Source organism: Paramisgurnus dabryanus, chromosome 12 (assembly GCF_030506205.2).
Source record: "Paramisgurnus dabryanus chromosome 12, PD_genome_1.1, whole genome shotgun sequence".
In the NCBI taxonomy this organism is placed as follows: domain Eukaryota; kingdom Metazoa; phylum Chordata; class Actinopteri; order Cypriniformes; family Cobitidae; genus Paramisgurnus; species Paramisgurnus dabryanus.
This window is the reverse complement of record NC_133348.1, coordinates 38,344,314-38,361,932: the sequence shown is the minus strand read 5'-3', so window position 1 is coordinate 38,361,932 and position 17,619 is coordinate 38,344,314. Positions and strand designations below refer to the sequence as shown.

Below are 17,619 nucleotides of genomic sequence, written 5' to 3'. Positions count from 1 at the left end.
TTGAAAAATGCTTTTCTGAGCTGGAAATGCCTTTAAACGACATTTCTCATCATAAGAATGCCACTGAAGGCATTTTAGGCCGAATTGGGCACTTTTGCACGAAAAGTCACAGTCCAACCTGAAATGTTGAAATCGCTTGAAAATGCTTTTCTGAGCTGGAAATGCCTTTAAACGACATTTCTCATCATAAGAATGCCCCTGAAGGCATTTTAGGCCGAATTGGGCACTTTTGCACGAAAAGTCACAGTCCAACCTGAAATGTTGAAATCACTTGAAAAATGCTTTTCTGAGCTGGAAATGCCTTTAAACGACATTTCTCATCATAAGAATGCCCCTGAAGGCATTTTAGGCCGAATTGGGCACTTTTGCACGAAAAGTCACAGTCCTACCTGAAATGTTGAAATCGCTTGAAAAATGCTTTTCTGAGCTGGAAATGCCTTTAAACGACATTTCTCATCATAAGAATGCCCCTGAAGGCATTTTAGGCCGAATTGGGCACTTTTCCACGAAAAGTCACAGTCCAACCTGAAATGTTGAAATCGCTTGAAAAATGCTTTTCTGAGCTGGAAATGCCTTTAAACGACATTTCTCATCATAAGAATGCCCCTGAAGGCATTTTAGGGTGAATTGGGCACTTTTGCACAAAAAGTCACAGTCCAACCTGAAATGTTGAAATCGCTTGAAAAATGCTTTTCTGAGCTGGAAATGCCTTTAAACGACATTTCTCATCAAAAGAATGCCCCTAACGGCATTTTAGGCCGAATTGGGCACTTTTTCACGAAAAGTCACAGTCCAACCTGAAATGTTGAAATCGCTTGAAAAATGCTTTTCTGAGCTGGAAATGCCTTTAAACGACATTTCTCATCAAAAGAATGCCCCTGAAGGCATTTTAGGCCGAATTGGGCACTTTTGCACGAAAAGTCACAGTCCAACCTGAAATGTTGAAATTGCTTGAAAAATGCTTTTCTGAGCTGGAAATGCTTTTAAACGACATTTCTCGTCATAAGAATGCCCCTGAAGGCATTTTAGGCCGAATTGGGCACTTTTGCACGAAAAGTCACAGTCCAACCTGAAATGTTGAAATCGCTTGAAAAATGCTTTTCTGAGCTGGAAATGCCTTTAAACGACATTTCTCATCATAAGAATGCCCCTGAAGGCATTTTAGGCCGAATTGAACACTTTTGCACGAAAAGTCACAGTCCAACCTGAAATGTTGAAATTGCTTGAAAAATGCTTTTCTGAGCTGGAAATGCCTTTAAACGACATTTCTCATCATAAGAATGCCCCTGAAGGCATTTTAGGGTGAATTGGGCACTTTTGCACAAAAAGTCACAGTCCAACCTGAAATGTTGAAATCGCTTGAAAAATGCTTTTCTGAGCTGGAAATGCCTTTAAACGACATTTCTCATCATAAAAACCCAGCAAGCAATTTTGCGGCTAATAGACGTCTAGTAGCCGTCTAAACACCCCCCTGACGTCTAGGCTAAAACAAGGCTAATTTTGGGCTGTCAGTGAAAATCTAGTAGACGTCTATCATAGCCCAAGAAATAGACTAGTCATCAAATAGACGGCTATTAAACGTCTACACATATACGTCTAATAGACGGTTAATGTGGGTCTAGGCTAAAACAAGGCTAATTTTGGGCTGTCAGTGAAAATCTAGTAGACGTCTATCATAGCCCAAGAATAGACTAGCCGTTAAATAGACGGCTATTAAACGACTATACGTGTGTGTCTAATAAAGAACAAAAGAATGGCTAAAGAATTCTTTTTAATCCATTAAAAAAGGTTCTCATAAACATGCAATCATGCAATTTATTACAAAAAATATTGTTAATACAATAGAAATTCAGATAAGACAAAATGAAGAAAAACTACTTAACAAAAAGAATAAAAACAGTAACAAAATAAAAGCATAAATAACAAAATACAATTTGAAAAATGAAATAACATCTAAACATTAACAAACTATCTTCAGTTCACGTCAACTTATTAATTGTACTAATTTCTATACCCCCCCTCCCCGTGCTCTAGTGATGGGCAGTCCGGCTCTTTCCATTGATTCGGCTCTTTCGGATCAAGCTCCGGCTCTACATTTTAGTGATGGCAGCCCGGCTCTTTTCATAGATTCGGCTCTTCTGGCTCAGCTCCCTTAGAAGAGCCGGCTCCCCTGCCTGCGTCTGAAGATTCGGCTCTGCTCGTTCGCTACAAAGAATCAGCTCTTAGAGCCGGCGTTCGCGAACGACCCATCACTACCGTGCTCCCTGGTGCCTGTTTGAAATGCCCCCATTGCATCCTTCACTTCCAGTTCTGTTGCTGATGGGAAGTTGTTCAACACAGCATCTGCCAAATATGAAAAGAATGCATGAGACAAGTATTTCTGCTTTATGTTAAATGTGATAGTCATTCTCTTTTGAAAAAGTCATGTATAAACATTGACAGGTCAACAACAGTAATCATACTGTTCTCATTACTAACAGAAGTGCATGTTTCTCTGCGTGTGTTTAATGACATTTTTGGAACTAGCAAAAGAGGCTTAAAGGCAGGGTATCTGATTTTGATCCAGAAACATTTTAGTTATGCTGGTTGAAAGTCTCCTCAAATATTGATAGCTCTCACTATGTTAAGTTGTCTAAATGTGTATTTTTATATATTTGTGTCACCTGTAAAAGGCGTAGGAACAAAAATCATTGAACCCTGACCGAATGCAATAATTGGACGTGGGCATGGGCCAGTTACCGGTTTGAAGGTATACCGAGATTTTCAGAGTCAAGGTTTTAAAAAACCACAAAAATTTTCTGTGATACCGTTTTCAATGTATGAACTGTGTTTACACAAAGTGAATTAAATCATGTAATTGAATTCATGTTTACATTTACAATTGAAAGAATATTATCATTTAAAGGCTTTATTTTTACCTGGCATAAACGTTGTTTGTTGCTCAAAAATAGAGTTGAAAATTTGATGTTTTAATATGCAGACATTTGAAAATAACACATTTTAGTGTCACAATGGCAATACCACAACACCGTGGTATTTTTGCTTACGGTTATCATACTGCCAGAATCTCATTCCGGCCCATAATTGGACGCATTAAATTTTTGCCCCTCTTCTGTGAACGTGTTTTGCATGCCAATTCACAACCTGTTCACACTCTGTAAAAATAGGGAGAATCAAATAAACCTTCCTGCTGAATTGACACAGGAGCTACAAAACGAAAGACATTTTGAAACGACAAAAAAAAACATCTGGATGAGCAAAGAGCAAAAACCCAAATTAACATTGGTAAGTTCACTGCTTTTCTGCAAGATGGAAACAGCTACAGGTCTGAAAGGGTCGTTGCAGTGTTTCTTTTGGAAAGGTAGGTATGCAGTGTGATTCTATTTTGATGGATTCAGATTGTATTTTAATGAAACTTGTTGCTTATGTAGTTTGTGTTCCTTTACGAATTAGTGTAATGATATTTATCTTTTCAAATTTCTAAACGTGCTGTATTTATTTCGGATTAAAACAGTTGTTTATGTTGGTTATTTTGGTAATGTTATTCACTTTGTCAGTCTTACTGGTTAATGAGATAGGAGTGTGCTTCTGGTTGGTGCGTGTAGGCTAAAGTTATTATTTTTCAAAATCAAATACCCTGCCCTTTAAGATGCCAAGCATAAAATATTCACGATACAATCTTATTGACATAAAACCTGTCAAATGTCTAAAAATACTTCAATTTCAATTCAATTCAATTTTATTTATATAGCGCTTTTCACAATTGTTAATTGTTGCAAAGCAGCTTTACATGAGTAGATGTAGAGGAGAACATTGAAAATCAATACATAGTATAAGAAGTAGAATATAGCGGCTAAGGATAAAAAACCGTGTAAGCGAGCATATTAATAATGTAACGTATACAGTAAAGTGCTAAGTTAAGCCAAAGTTGGCTGACTCTCCCTGGGACTAAAAAACCCCCTAGGAGAAAACCCAATGGGAAAAAATCCTAAAAGGACAAAAAACCCTAGGGAGAGATTAATATTTATATTTATAATATATAGACACGGTAGGGATAGGAAGCGTGTAAGCGGATTAAACTGGTTCAGCCGGTGGCCGTTGGTCGCGCATCGGTTGGGCGTCACGTTGAAGGACAGCCAGTTGATCAGTGGTGCGATGACCTTCACAGCAACAGGAACTGGGTCTGTTTGTCTCATTGTCCTCAGAGTCGAGGACGAGACAGGGAGACAAAAACAGAATTCTATTAGCGTAGGGGCCGTTCGCATGTAATGCAAGTGTCATACATTATAGTGGTTTAATTCAGCTCGGTTCCAGACAGGCTAACTATTGCGGCAAGAGTAAATTACCCGTATGAGGTATGTGAGTGCTTTGTTCTAGACAAAATAACTACTGCGGGAAAAGTACATTTACTGGACATTCTATGTGAATGCTTTGTTAAAGAAGAATGTCTTAAGTTTAGATTTAAATTGATCGACTGTGTCTGATACTCGAACATTATTTGGTAAATCATTCCAGAGCTTAGGGGCTAAGTAGGAAAAGGATCTACCACCTTTAGACACTTTTGATATTCTAGGGATAATTAAGTAACCCGAATTTTGTGATCGCAGTTTACGTGGTGGATTGTATTCTGATAGTAGTTCTTTTATATACGAGGGCGCTAGGCCATTTAAGGCTTTGTAGGTGATTAGTAATATTTTAAATTGTATGCGATATTTAACTGGTAGCCAGTGTAAAGATGCCAGAATTGGACTAATGTGGTCATACTTTTTAGATCGAGTAAGCACTCTTGCGGCGGCGTTTTGAACCAGCTGTAGCTTGTTTACCTGATTTGCATGGCATCCCCCGAGTAACGAGTTACAATAGTCTAATCTAGAGGTCATAAAAGCATGGATAAGCTTTTCTGCATCTGATGCAGACAGCATATGGCGTATTTTTGAGATATTTCTAAGATGGAAAAATGCTGTGCGGCAGACGTTATGATATGACTATCGAAAGATAGATTGCTGTCAAACATTACGCCTAAATTCTTAACCGTGCCATCCAGCCATGAAGAAGACACTAATCTACTGTAAGTTTCATCTCCCCGGTAGGCGGGGAGGGGACCAGAGCAAATTACATTGTCTGACATTGTTTTTGCAATTTCACACACCTCTTTAATAGTATCTTTGGTGATCTCCGACTGGCGGAGTCTGGTGTCATTCGTGCCGGCGTGAATAACAATCTTAGAAAACTTACGTTTAGCATTAGCCAGCACTTTTAATTTGGATCTAATGTCAGACGCTCTGGCTCCCGGTATACAATCGACTATGGTGGCTGGTGCCTCAATGTCAACGTTCCTGAGTATAGAATCTCCAATAACCAGGGCACTTTTAACAGACGTCTCAGCCGGTGTATTGCTGAGTGGAGAAAATCTGTTTGATATTAAAACAGGAGCGTGATTTGGGTGCCGAATGTGACTATGCCGCCTGACAGTCACCCAGTTAGTCAGCCGCCTTGACTCTGAAGTCGGAACCGAGCCATGTGTATTACGCTTAACACTAGGCGCACCCGAAACAGTGTTTGTAACAATAACATTAGCGGTCTTACTGTCCTCAACTAGCGTTCGGATGCGCGCTTCTAGTTCAGCAACCTTCTCCGTCAGCCTTACTACTTCAATACACTTAGCACATGTAAACCCCTCTATGCTGACGGAAGAAGCTAAACTGTACATGTGGCAAGTAGTGCAGGTTACAATGACAAGCGGAGTCTTACCGTGTTCATGCTGGGCGATGGCGTCTCCGTTCGCCTGAACGCGGTCCGTGAAGCTGCATCGAGACGGGTGCTGGCTCGCAGTACGCCTCGGCCGCCTACGAGTGTCTGTGGTCAGGGTGATGTGAGGCACGCTGACTCTGCGAAGGCCGGGCAGCACCTCCTTCACAGTTTCCCGATCTGGTGTGGAGAGATCAGAAAAGCATACCTCGGATGAATCCGCCATTAGATCGCCAAAGAAGGCAGGTTTAAGTAAACAGACGGTAAGAAATGCTAGAGGGCTATATGCTAAAACTGGGTGTTACAAGTGATAAAATCGTTTCGCTTAGTAATACAATTCAGTAATCGTCAAGGTAAAGTATTCCTAAGATAAACTAATAAGTTATATTATATAGATAGGAATAAGATAGTGAAAAAATAGGATTTAGCTGATAAGCTCAACGGAGCTTCGGGCTTGCGACTCCTCTCTTCGTCTTTCTCTCAGCGTCTCTCTCTCTGATGACGATCTAAACAATATTGTATGGATAAGTAAACTGTTGTATCGGCAAAGAGTAATTTAATCTGGGGCTTTTAATATTTAGAAAATATTAATTACTCCTCACATAACCTAATGTCATATTAAAAGTACTATTTTGTGAAACACCATCTAGCCTAAAACTACATACAAACACACTTACCTTTAATAACTGAGAACTGATGTTTTTTCAAATGCTTGCTTCTGCAGTGGACCACCACCATTCATGTTGAACTTTGAAATTAATGAATTTTAGTGAACTCTAAAATACAAAAGACAATGTCGTTAACAGTTGCAGACTGAAATATTTTTTTATTTTTTGTGACCACATGAAAGACTGTGTTGACACCACAATGTCTGATTAATATTGCAGGTTTAGAGAATTTACCTGTCCAGCATTCTTCCGGCACGGTCTCTCAAGTTTCTCCCTCCAGTTTCGCACAGCTTTGACACCTGAATAGCACATGCCTATGTCAGTAATTGTACAGTATTGTATGCTTCAGTGTTAGGGATGCATATCAATTAATCGTGATTAATCGTTAGCAGAATAAAAGTTTTTGTTTACATCATATATGTGTGTGTACTGTATATAATAACTTTGTATAGTTAAATGCACACACATGCATGTATATATTTAAGCAATGTTTACATGTGTATATACATTTGTATATTTATGTATAATTTATATTATATATAAATATAAATACTTAATATATAAATATATTTTTTTCTTAAAATTTTACATGCATGTGTGCATATTTATATATACATAATTATTATACACAGTTCACACACATATATGATGTAAACAAAAACTTTTATTCTGCTATAGATTAATCGCGATTAATTGATATGCATCCCTATTCAGTGTACAAGTGTTTACCAACCTTAAAGGTTAATGCCCACTGACCTGCAAGTTTTCCCTCACTAACACAATAAAACTCTTTTTTCCAACAGACTGAAGGCCTGTAAGTTAAATCTATATGGAGGAATAGCTTTCCCCCACAATCTATCTCTGCATGCATAATTGTAAAGCACCACATTGCCTACATTACTGTAAGCAACACAGTAATAACTTAGCTAAGTTACTGCTGTTACTTAAAAGCAGCCTACAAATCACTCATGTTGATCTTCAGTGTAACGTTACATAGACTCATTTACCTCCACTATTTTATTATATTGCAGGTTGTACTGTTTAGGTTTTATAAAACATGGGTTACTTACTACGTTATACTGTTAAGTTACCCGCAAGAATGTCGCGATTCCAACAACAAATAAAGTAAATCAATTTTAAACACATGTAAAATAAAATAATTTAAATAAAACTTACAAGACCAAACGAGTGTGGTAGATTGCTTCGTGGCTGCTCGCTGATGTTGTTGCCTTTCAAACAGCGGAAATCTTTCTCGTGAGATTTGGCCTCGTGTTTGTGTACTGCTGCCATCTAGCGGTTCGGAGTTGTAACTGAATTTTGTTTATCTTTGAAATACGGTCAAATAAAATGAATGTTATGCGTGACAGCAGATATTCAGATAAGATAAATTAAACCAAACATCTTAATTTCACTGGTGTATTTGCATGCCTGATAAAATATCATAATTCTTGCAAGTTATTTTGGCAAAAACAAAATTTTATTAAATTCAAGGTTATTTTGGGCTAAACATGGTTTGTTCGTAGTCGGTCTATTTATGAGCTAAATAGTGGCTATGTACGACGGTGCATAAAACACTTTAAAGAAATTAAACAAACCTTGTAATCGCTGTTAACTTTGCTTACAATGAAATACCATACATCTCACAAGTTATTTTGGCAAAAAACACATGTAATTAAATTAATGGTTATTTCTGGGCTAAACGTGGGTTATTCGTAGTCGGTCTATTTGTAAGCTAAATAGTGGCTAGTACAGACGGTGTATAAAACACTTTAAAGAAATGAAACAAAATACCTTAATCGCTTTGAACTTTGTTTACATGATTAAATATCATACATCTCACAAATCATTTTGGCAAAACAACATGTAATTAAATTAATGGTTATTTCTGGGCTAAACGTGGGTTATTCGTAGTCGGTCTATTTGTAAGCTAAATAGTGGCTAAGTACAGACGGTGAATAAAAACTTTAAAGAAATGAAACAAAATACCTTAATTGCTTTGAACTTTGTTTACATTATTAAATATCATACATCTCACAAATCATTTTGGCAAAACAACATGTAATTAAATTCATGGTTATTTCTGGGCTAAACATGGTTTATTCGTAGTCGGTCTATTTATGAGCTAAATTATGACTACGTGCAGACGATGCATAAAACACTTTAAAGAAATGAAAAGAAATACCTTGTAATCGCTGTTAACTTTGCTTACATGATAAAATAGCATCCATCTCACAAATTATTTTGTCAAAAACCACATGTAACCAAATTAAAGTTTAATTGGGCTAGAAGTGGGCTAGGCACAGCCCGGCTATATCGGGTCTATACTGAAACGAGACGTTGAAATGACGGCTATTGCTTGCTGGGAATGCCCCTGAAGGCATTTTAGGCCGAATTGGGCACTTTTGCACGAAAAGTCACAGTCCAACCTGAAATGTTGAAATTGCTTGAAAATGCTTTTCTGAGCTGGAAATGCCTTTAAACGACATTTCTCATCATAAGAATGCCCCTGAAGGCATTTTAGGCCGAATTGGGCACTTTTGCACGAAAAGTCACAGTCCAACCTGAAATATTGAAATCGCTTGAAAAATGCTTTTCTGAGCTGGAAATGCCTTTAAACGACATTTCTCATCATAAGAATGCCCCTGAAGGCATTTTAGGCCGAATTGGGCACTTTTGCACGAAAAGTCACAGTCCAACCTGAAATGTTGAAATCGCTTGAAAAATGCTTTTCTGAGCTGGAAATGCCTTTAAACGACATTTCTCATCATAAGAATGCCCCTGAAGGCATTTTAGGCCGAATTGGGCACTTTTTCACGAAAAGTCACAGTCCAACCTGAAATGTTGAAATCGCTTGAAAAATGCTTTTCTGAGCCGGAAATGCCTTTAAACGACATTTCTCATCATAAGAATGCCCCTGAAGGCATTTTAGGCCGAATTGGGCACTTTTGCACGAAAAGTCACAGTCCAACCTGAAATGTTGAAATTGCTTGAAAAATGCTTTTCTGAGCTGGAAATGCCTTTAAACGACATTTCTCATCATAAGAATGCCCCTGAAGGCATTTTAGGCCGAATTGGGCACTTTTGCACGAAAAGTCACAGTCCTACCTGAAATGTTGAAATCGCTTGAAAAATGCTTTTCTGAGCTGGAAATGCCTTTAAACGACATTTCTCATCATAAGAATGCCCCTGAAGGCATTTTAGGCCGAATTGGGCACTTTTCCACGAAAAGTCACAGTCCAACCTGAAATGTTGAAATCGCTTGAAAAATGCTTTTCTGAGCTGGAAATGCCTTTAAACGACATTTCTCATCATAAGAATGCCCCTGAAGGCATTTTAGGGTGAATTGGGCACTTTTGCACAAAAAGTCACAGTCCAACCTGAAATGTTGAAATCGCTTGAAAAATGCTTTTCTGAGCTGGAAATGCCTTTAAACGACATTTCTCATCAAAAGAATGCCCCTAACGGCATTTTAGGCCGAATTGGGCACTTTTTCACGAAAAGTCACAGTCCAACCTGAAATGTTGAAATCGCTTGAAAAATGCTTTTCTGAGCTGGAAATGCCTTTAAACGACATTTCTCATCAAAAGAATGCCCCTGAAGGCATTTTAGGCCGAATTGGGCACTTTTGCACGAAAAGTCACAGTCCAACCTGAAATGTTGAAATTGCTTGAAAAATGCTTTTCTGAGCTGGAAATGCTTTTAAACGACATTTCTCGTCATAAGAATGCCCCTGAAGGCATTTTAGGCCGAATTGGGCACTTTTGCACGAAAAGTCACAGTCCAACCTGAAATGTTGAAATCGCTTGAAAAATGCTTTTCTGAGCTGGAAATGCCTTTAAACGACATTTCTCATCATAAGAATGCCCCTGAAGGCATTTTAGGCCGAATTGAACACTTTTGCACGAAAAGTCACAGTCCAACCTGAAATGTTGAAATTGCTTGAAAAATGCTTTTCTGAGCTGGAAATGCCTTTAAACGACATTTCTCATCATAAGAATGCCCCTGAAGGCATTTTAGGGTGAATTGGGCACTTTTGCACAAAAAGTCACAGTCCAACCTGAAATGTTGAAATCGCTTGAAAAATGCTTTTCTGAGCTGGAAATGCCTTTAAACGACATTTCTCATCATAAAAATGCCCCTGAAGGCATTTTAGGCCGAATTGGGCACTTTTGCACGAAAAGTCACAGTCCAACCTGAAATGTTGAAATTGCTTGAAAAATGCTTTTCTGAGCTGGAAATGCCTTTAAACGACATTTCTCATCATAAGAATGCCCCTGAAGGCATTTTAGGGTGAATTGGGCACTTTTGCACAAAAAGTCACAGTCCAACCTGAAATGTTGAAATCGCTTGAAAAATGCTTTTCTGAGCTGGAAATGCCTTTAAACGACATTTCTCATCATAAGAATGCCCCTGAAGGCATTTTAGGCCGAATTGGGCACTTTTGCACGAAAAGTCACAGTCCAACCTGAAATGTTGAAATCGCTTGAAAAATGCTTTTCTGAGCTGGAAATGCCTTTAAACGACATTTCTCATCATAAGAATGCCCCTGAAGGAATTTTAGGCCGAATTGGGCACTTTTGCACGAAAAGTCACAGTCCAACCTGAAATGTTGAAATCGCTTGAAAAATGCTTTTCTGAGCTGGAAATGCCTTTAAACGACATTTCTCATCATAAGAATGCCCCTGAAGGCATTTTAGGCCGAATTGGGCACTTTTGCAAGAAAAGTCACAGTCCAACCTGAAATGTTGAAATCGCTTGAAAAATGCTTTTCTGAGCTGGAAATGCCTTTAAACGACATTTCTCATCATAAGAATGCCACTGAAGGCATTTTAGGCCGAATTGGGCACTTTTGCACGAAAAGTCACAGTCCAACCTGAAATGTTGAAATCGCTTGAAAAATGCTTTTCTGAGCTGGAAATGCCTTTAAACGACATTTCTCATCATAAGAATGCCCCTGAAGGCATTTTAGGCCGAATTGGGCACTTTTGCACGAAAAGTCACAGTCCAACCTGAAATGTTGAAATCGCTTGAAAAATGCTTTTCTGAGCTGGAAATGCCTTTAAACGACATTTCTCATCATAAGAATGCCCCTGAAGGCATTTTAGGCCGAATTGGGCACTTTTGCACGAAAAGTCACAGTCCTACCTGAAATGTTGAAATCGCTTGAAAAATGCTTTTCTGAGCTGGAAATGCCTTTAAACGACATTTCTCATCATAAGAATGCCCCTGAAGGCATTTTAGGCCGAATTGGGCACTTTTCCACGAAAAGTCACAGTACAACCTGAAATGTTGAAATCGCTTGAAAAAATGCTTTTCTGAGCTGGAAATGCCTTTAAACGACATTTCTCATCATAAGAATGCCCCTGAAGGCATTTTAGGGTGAATTGGGCACTTTTGCACAAAAAGTCACAGTCCAACCTGAAACGTTGAAATCGCTTGAAAAATGCTTTTCTGAGCTGGAAATGCCTTTAAACGACATTTCTCATCAAAAGAATGCCCCTAACGGCATTTTAGGCCGAATTGGGCACTTTTTCACGAAAAGTCACAGTCCAACCTGAAATGTTGAAATCGCTTGAAAAATGCTTTTCTGAGCTGGAAATGCCTTTAAACGACATTTCTCATCATAAGAATGCCCCTGAAGGCATTTTAGGCCGAATTGGGCACTTTTGCACGAAAAGTCACAGTCCAACCTGAAATGTTGAAATCGCTTGAAAAATGCTTTTCTGAGCTGGAAATGCCTTTAAACAACATTTCTCATCATAAGAATGCCCCTGAAGGCATTTTAGGCCGAATTGGGCACTTTTGCAAGAAAAGTCACAGGCCAACCTGAAATGTTGAAATCGCTTGAAAAATGCTTTTCTGAGCTGGAAATGCCTTTAAACGACATTTCTCATCATAAGAATGCCCCTGAAGGCATTTTAGGCCGAATTGGGCACTTTTGCACGAAAAGTCACAGTCCAACCTGAAATGTTGAAATCGCTTGAAAAATGCTTTTCTGAGCTGGAAATGCCTTTAAACGACATTTCTCATCATAAGAATGCCCCTGAAGGCATTTTAGGCCGAATTGGGCACTTTTGCACGAAAAGTCACAGTCCAACCTGAAATGTTGAAATCGCTTGAAAAATGCTTTTCTCAGCTGGAAATGCCTTTAAACGACATTTCTCATCATAAGAATGCCCCTGAAGGCATTTTAGGCCGAATTGGGCACTTTTGCACGAAAAGTCACAGTCCAACCTGAAATGTTGAAATTGCTTGAAAAATGCTTTTCTGAGCTGGAAATGCCTTTAAATGACATTTCTCATCATAAGATTGCCCCTGAAGGCATTTTAGGCCGAATTGGGCACTTTTGCACGAAAAGTCACAGTCCAACCTGAAATGTTGAAATCGCTTGAAAAATGCTTTTCTGAGCTGGAAATGCCTTTAAACGACATTTCTCATCATAAGAATGCCCCTGAAGGCATATTAGGCCGAATTGGGCACTTTTGCACGAAAAGTCACAGTCCAACCTGAAATGTTGAAATCGCTTGAAAAATGCTTTTCTGAGCTGGAAATGCCTTTAAACGACATTTCTCATCATAAGAATGCCCCTGAAGGCATTTTAGGCCGAATTGGGCACTTTTGCACGAAAAGTCACGGTCCAACCTGAAATGTTGAAATCGCTTGAAAAATGCTTTTCTGAGCTGGAAATGCCTTTAAACGACATTTCTCATCATAAGAATGCCCCTGAAGGCATTTTAGGCCGAATTGGGCACTTTTGCACGAAAAGTCACAGTCCAACCTGAAATGTTGAAATTGCTTGAAAAATGCTTTTCTGAGCTGGAAATGCCTTTAAACGACATTTCTACCAGAAAATCTCAGGAGACAGATTAACAGTTAATTTGAATTTATTTAACAGTGATAAACAGCAATAACTTAAGGGTGGAATGATATAGTTCTTTGGCGTAGACCCCGTCCGTAGTTTGAATCTGGGGATCGTGGATTCATGCACTTCCTGCCTGAAGATGAAGGCAGGGGCGGAGCCTATCCCCCGGACTATGGACGGAGCCAACCTGATGGTGGTGGTAGGGAGGGAGGGTGGGTTGTGAATCCTGGCGTCGGTATCTGTGAACGCAGAGATAGGTGAGCAAAGGATTTAAATACTTCCAGTATCAGAGGTGATTGGCCAGATCTTGTGAAATGAATGACGTGGCATTAGAGTTTTCCTGGTAGAACTAGCGCTAAAGCTTACATTTCTCATCATAAGATTGCCCCTGAAGGCATTTTAGGCCGAATTGGGCACTTTTGCACGAAAAGTCACAGTCCAACCTGAAATGTTGAAATCGTTTGAAAAATGCTTTTCTGAGCTGGAAATGCCTTTAAACGACATTTCTCATCATAAGAATGCCCCTGAAGGCATTTTAGGCCGAATTGGGCACTTTTGCACGAAAAGTCACAGTCCAACCTGAAATGTTGAAATCGCTTGAAAAATGCTTTTCTGAGCTGGAAATGCCTTTAAACGACATTTCTCATCATAAGAATGCCCCTGAAGGCATTTTAGGCCGAATTGGGCACTTTTGCACGAAAAGTCACAGTCCAACCTGAAATGTTGAAATCGCTTGAAAAATGCTTTTCTGAGCTGGAAATGATTTTAAACGACATTTCTCATCATAAGAATGCCCCTGAAGGCATTTTAGGCCGAATTGGGCACTTTTGCACGAAAAGTCACGGTCCAACCTGAAATGTTGAAATCGCTTGAAAAATGCTTTTCTGAGCTGGAAATGCCTTTAAACGACATTTCTCATCATAAGAATGCCCCTGAAGGCATTTTAGGCCGAATTGGGCACTTTTGCACGAAAAGTCACGGTCCAACCTGAAATGTTGAAATCGCTTGAAAAATGCTTTTCTAAGCTGGAAATGCCTTTAAACGGCATTTCTCATCATAAGAATGCCCCTGAAGGCATTTTAGGCCGAATTGGGCACTTTTGCACGAAAAGTCACAGTCCAACCTGAAATGTTGAAATTGCTTGAAAAATGCTTTTCTGAGCTGGAAATGCCTTTAAATGACATTTCTCATCATAAGATTGCCCCTGAAGGCATTTTAGGCCGAATTGGGCACTTTGCACGAAAAGTCACAGTCCAACCTGAAATGTTGAAATCGCTTGAAAAATGCTTTTCTGAGCTGGAAATGCCTTTAAACGACATTTCTCATCATAAGAATGCCCCTGAAGGCATTTTAGGCCGAATTGGGCACTTTTGCACGAAAAGTCACAGTCCAACCTGAAATGTTGAAATCGCTTGAAAAATGCTTTTCTGAGCTGAAAATGCCTTTAAACGACATTTCTCATCATAAGAATGCCCCTGAAGGCATTTTAGGCCGAATTGGGCACTTTTGCACGAAAAGTCACAGTCCAACCTGAAATGTTGAAATCGCTTGAAAAATGCTTTTCTGAGCTGGAAATGCCTTTAAACGACATTTCTCATCATAAGAATGCCCCTGAAGGCATTTTAGGCCGAATTGGGCACTTTTGCACGAAAAGTCACAGTCCAACCTGAAATGTTGAAATCGCTTGAAAAATGCTTTTCTGAGCTGGAAATGCCTTTAAACGACATTTCTCATCATAAGAATGCCCCTGAAGGCATTTTAGGCCGAATTGGGCACTTTTGCACGAAAAGTCACAGTCCAACCTGAAATGTTGAAATCGCTTGAAAAATGCTTTTCTGAGCTGGAAATGCCTTTAAACGACATTTCTCATCATAAGAATGCCCCTGAAGGCATTTTAGGCCGAATTGGGCACTTTTGCACGAAAAGTCACAGTCCAAACTGAAATGTTGAAATCGCTTGAAAAATGCTTTTCTGAGCTGGAAATGCCTTTAAACGACATTTCTCATCATAAGAATGCCCCTGAAGGCATTATAGGCCGAATTGGGCACTTTTGCACGAAAAGTCACAGTCCAACCTGAAATGTTGAAATCGCTTGAAAAATGCTTTTCTGAGCTGGAAATGCCTTTAAACGACATTTCTCATCATAAGAATGCCCCTGAAGGCATTTTAGGCCGAATTGGGCACTTTTGCACGAAAAGTCACAGTCCAGCCTGAAATGTTGAAATCGCTTGAAAAATGCTTTTCTGAGCTGGAAATGCCTTTAAACGACATTTCTCATCATAAGAATGCCCCTGAAGGCATTTTAGGCCGAATTGGGCACTTTTGCACGAAAAGTCACAGTCCAGCCTGAAATGTTGAAATCGCTTGAAAAATGCTTTTCTGAGCTGGAAATGCCTTTAAACGACATTTCTCATCATAAGAATGCCCCTGAAGGCATTTTAGGCCGAATTGGGCACTTTTGCACGAAAAGTCACAGTCCAACCTGAAATGTTGAAATCGCTTGAAAAATGCTTTTCTGAGCTGGAAATGCCTTTAAACGACATTTCTCATCATAAGAATGCCCCTGAAGGCATTTTAGGTCGAATTGGGCACTTTTGCACGAAAAGTCACAGTCCAACCTGAAATGTTGAAATCGCTTGAAAAATGCTTTTCTGAGCTGGAAATGCCTTTAAACGACATTTCTCATCATAAGAATGCCCCTGAAGGCATTTTAGGCCGAATTGGGCACTTTTGCACGTAAAGTCACAGTCCAAGCTGAAATGTTGAAATCGCTTGAAAAATGCTTTTCTGAGCTGGAAATGCCTTTAAACGACATTTCTCATCATAAGAATGCCCCTGAAGGCATTTTAGGCCGAATTGGGCACTTTTGCACGAAAAGTCACAGTCCAACCTGAAATGTTGAAATCGCTTGAAAAATGCTTTTCTGAGCTGGAAATGCCTTTAAACGACATTTCTCATCATAAGAATGCCCCTGAAGGCATTTTAGGCCGAATTGGGCACTTTTGCACGAAAAGTCACAGTCCAACCTGAAATGTTGAAATCGCTTGAAAAATGCTTTTCTGAGCTGGAAATGCCTTTAAACGACATTTCTCATCATAAGAATGCCCCTGAAGGCATTTTAGGCCGAATTGGGCATTTTTGCATGAAAAGTCACAGTCCAACCTGAAATGTTGAAATCGCTTGAAAAATGCTTTTCTGAGCTGGAAATGCCTTTAAACTACATTTCTCATCATAAGAATGCCCCTGAAGGCATTTTAGGCCGAATTGGGCACTTTTGCATGAAAAGTCACAGTCCAACCTGAAATGTTGAAATCGCTTGAAAAATGCTTTTCTGAGCTGGAAATGCCTTTAAACGACATTTCTTATCATAAGAATGCCCCTGAAATGCATTTTAGGCCGAATTGGGCACTTTTGCATGAAAAGTCACAGTCCAACATGAAATGTTGAAATCGCTTGAAAAATGCTTTTATGAGCTGGAAATGCCTTTAAACGACATTTCTCATCATAAGAATGCCCCTGAAGGCATTTTAGGCCGAATTGGGCACTTTTGCATGAAAAGTCACAGTCCAACCTGAAATGTTGAAATTGCTTGAAAAATGCTTTTCTGAGCTGGAAATGCCTTTAAAAGACATTTCTCATCATAAGAATGCCCCTGAAGGCATTTTAGGCCGAATTGGGCACTTTTGCACGAAAAGTCACAGTCCAACCTGAAATGTTGAAATCGCTTGAAAAATGATTTTCTGAGCTGGAAATGCCTTTAAACGACATTTCTCATCATAAGAATGCCCCTGAAGGCATTTTAGGCCGAATTGGGCACTTTTGCACGAAAAGTCACAGTCCAACCTGAAATGTTGAAATCGCTTGAAAAATGATTTTCTGAGCTGGAAATGCCTTTAAACGACATTTCTCATCATAAGAATGCCCCTGAAGGCATTTTAGGCCGAATTGGGCACTTTTGCACGAAAAGTCACAGTCCAACCTGAAATGTTGAAATCGCTTGAAAAATGCTTTTCTGAGCTGGAAATGCCTTTAAACGACATTTCTCATCATAAGAATGCCCCTGAAGGCATTTTAGGCCGAATTGGGCACTTTTGCACGAAAAGTCACAGTCCAACCTGAAATGTTGAAATCGCTTGAAAAATGCTTTTCTGAGCTGGAAATGTCTTTAAACGACATTTCTCATCATAAGAATGCCCCTGAAGGCATTTTAGGCCGAATTGGGCACTTTTGCACGAAAAGTCACAGTCCAACCTGAAATGTTGAAATCGCTTGAAAAATGCTTTTCTGAGCTGGAAATGCCTTTAAACGACATTTCTCATCATAAGAATGCCCCTGAAGGCA

The 17,619-nt window shown here is 39.3% G+C and overlaps 1 long non-coding RNA gene across 2 annotated transcripts; it reads right to left on the bottom strand.

Moving 5' to 3' along the window:
• Window positions 1-1,758: 1,758 nt before the first annotated feature.
• Window positions 1,759-8,433, bottom strand: LOC135745491 (uncharacterized). Of its 2 annotated transcripts, none has more exons than XR_010531268.2 (4): window positions 7,593-8,433; window positions 6,651-6,715; window positions 6,426-6,524; window positions 1,759-2,343 (listed from the first exon to the last, which is right to left on the bottom strand). It is a non-coding gene; the product is annotated as an uncharacterized lncRNA (long non-coding RNA). The 2 variants fall into 2 exon arrangements; XR_010531269.2 differs by lacking the exon at window positions 7,593-8,433 and adding an exon at window positions 7,487-7,505.
• Window positions 8,434-17,619: the final 9,186 nt, after the last annotated feature.